Source organism: Schistocerca piceifrons, unplaced genomic scaffold (assembly GCF_021461385.2).
Source record: "Schistocerca piceifrons isolate TAMUIC-IGC-003096 unplaced genomic scaffold, iqSchPice1.1 HiC_scaffold_936, whole genome shotgun sequence".
Lineage (NCBI taxonomy): Eukaryota > Metazoa > Arthropoda > Insecta > Orthoptera > Acrididae > Schistocerca > Schistocerca piceifrons.
The window spans coordinates 4,679,748-4,682,247 of NW_025729208.1; the positions used below are offsets into that span (position 1 = coordinate 4,679,748).

General features: G+C 60.0%; 1 pseudogene; it reads left to right on the top strand.

The window, feature by feature from the left end:
* Nucleotides 1-2,500, top strand: part of LOC124771738 — a 7,983-nt pseudogene that overhangs the window by 1,200 nt on the left and 4,283 nt on the right.

Below are 2,500 nucleotides of genomic sequence, written 5' to 3' on the forward strand. Positions count from 1 at the left end.
ATTCTGACGTGCAAATCGATCGTCGGAGCTGGGTATAGGGGCGAAAGACTAATCGAACCATCTAGTAGCTGGTTCCCTCCGAAGTTTCCCTCAGGATAGCTGGTGCTCGTACGAGTCTCATCCGGTAAAGCGAATGATTAGAGGCCTTGGGGCCGAAACGACCTCAACCTATTCTCAAACTTTAAATGGGTGAGATCTCCGGCTTGCTTGATATGCTGAAGCCGCGAGCAAACGACTCGGATCGGAGTGCCAAGTGGGCCACTTTTGGTAAGCAGAACTGGCGCTGTGGGATGAACCAAACGCCGAGTTAAGGCGCCCGAATCGACGCTCATGGGAAACCATGAAAGGCGTTGGTTGCTTAAGACAGCAGGACGGTGGCCATGGAAGTCGGAATCCGCTAAGGAGTGTGTAACAACTCACCTGCCGAAGCAACTAGCCCTGAAAATGGATGGCGCTGAAGCGTCGTGCCTATACTCGGCCGTCAGTCTGGCAGTCATGGCCGGTCCTTGCGGCCGGCCGCGAAGCCCTGACGAGTAGGAGGGTCGCGGCGGTGGGCGCAGAAGGGTCTGGGCGTGAGCCTGCCTGGAGCCGCCGTCGGTGCAGATCTTGGTGGTAGTAGCAAATACTCCAGCGAGGCCCTGGAGGGCTGACGCGGAGAAGGGTTTCGTGTGAACAGCCGTTGCACACGAGTCAGTCGATCCTAAGCCCTAGGAGAAATCCGATGTTGATGGGGGCCGTCATAGCATGATGCGCTTTGTGCTGGCCCCCGTTGGGCGAAAGGGAATCCGGTTCCTATTCCGGAACCCGGCAGCGGAACCGATACAAGTCGGGCCCCTCTTTTAGAGATGCTCGTCGGGGTAACCCAAAAGGACCCGGAGACACCGTCGGGAGATCGGGGAAGAGTTTTCTTTTCTGCATGAGCGTTCGAGTTCCCTGGAATCCTCTAGCAGGGAGATAGGGTTTGGAACGCGAAGAGCACCGCAGTTGCGGCGGTGTCCCGATCTTCCCCTCGGACCTTGAAAATCCGGGAGAGGGCCACGTGGAGGTGTCGCGCCGGTTCGTACCCATATCCGCAGCAGGTCTCCAAGGTGAAGAGCCTCTAGTCGATAGAATAATGTAGGTAAGGGAAGTCGGCAAATTGGATCCGTAACTTCGGGATAAGGATTGGCTCTGAGGATCGGGGCGTGTCGGGCTTGGTCGGGAAGTGGGTCAGCGCTAACGTGCCGGGCCTGGGCGAGGTGAGTGCCGTAGGGGTGCCGGTAAGTGCGGGCGTTTAGCGCGGGCGTGGTCTGCTCTCGCCGTTGGTCGGCCTCGTGCTGGCCGGCGGTGCAGGATGCGCGCGCCTGCGCGGCGTTCGCGCCCCGGTGCTTCAACCTGCGTGCAGGATCCGAGCTCGGTCCCGTGCCTTGGCCTCCCACGGATCTTCCTTGCTGCGAGGCCGCGTCCGCCTTAGCGTGCTCCTCCGGGGGCGCGCGGGTGCGCGGATTCTCTTCGGCCGCCATTCAACGATCAACTCAGAACTGGCACGGACTGGGGGAATCCGACTGTCTAATTAAAACAAAGCATTGCGATGGCCCTAGCGGGTGTTGACGCAATGTGATTTCTGCCCAGTGCTCTGAATGTCAACGTGAAGAAATTCAAGCAAGCGCGGGTAAACGGCGGGAGTAACTATGACTCTCTTGGCGGGAGTAACTATGACTCTCTTAAGGTGGCCAAGTGGCGGCGGTGTGGCTGCATCCGGACTTGGCTTCTCGAAGTGCGGTCTTGATGTAGTCGTGCTGCTGCTGCGAGGTGCCTTCCTTGGGTTATAGTTACAGGGAGAGTGATGCGCAATACATGGGCCTAGCCCTCTTAGCCTCTCCTCTCCTGCGGTCTTCTCCCCTTCTCGTGGGCCCGCTGATTTCGCAGAGTGGAAGACCGCACCAGGGGCTTGGGGGGGTTACCAGCCCCCCCTCGCACTATCCCTTTGTTAGTTGGGGGCAGTAAGCAGAGAATAAGTGGTGGCCCTTCCGCTGAAGGCGCCACCCCAACTCCCCCAGCACCTAGCCGGCCAACCGGCCGTGCCGAAAATCTTGTAACTTTTGCAGCTATGTATACCTGTAGTGAGTGCCACCGCAGCTTTACAACCAAGAACGGTCTCGGGGTCCATCGCCGCCGCCAACATCTTGCGGCCGCCAACGCGGAGATCGTCACGGAGAGGCATCGCGCGAGGTGGACGGAGGAAGAAGTCCTGTCGCTCGCCAAGGCGGAGGCCGAACTGTTCCTTGAGAGGGACGCCCGGTTCTTCTTCGTCAATCAAGAACTCATCAGGATGTTCCCCGACCGAACGCTCGAGGCAATCAAGTGCCGACGGCGGCAAGCTGCCCACAAACAGCTTGTCCGCCAATTCATGGAGGCGCTTGAGGTCGGTCGGGGGGAAGAGCCGGCGTCCCGCCGGGGAGCAGCGAGCCCGCTGCCTGACGCGGGCGAGGCCGCTGCGCCGCCCGTCGACGCAGCCGAG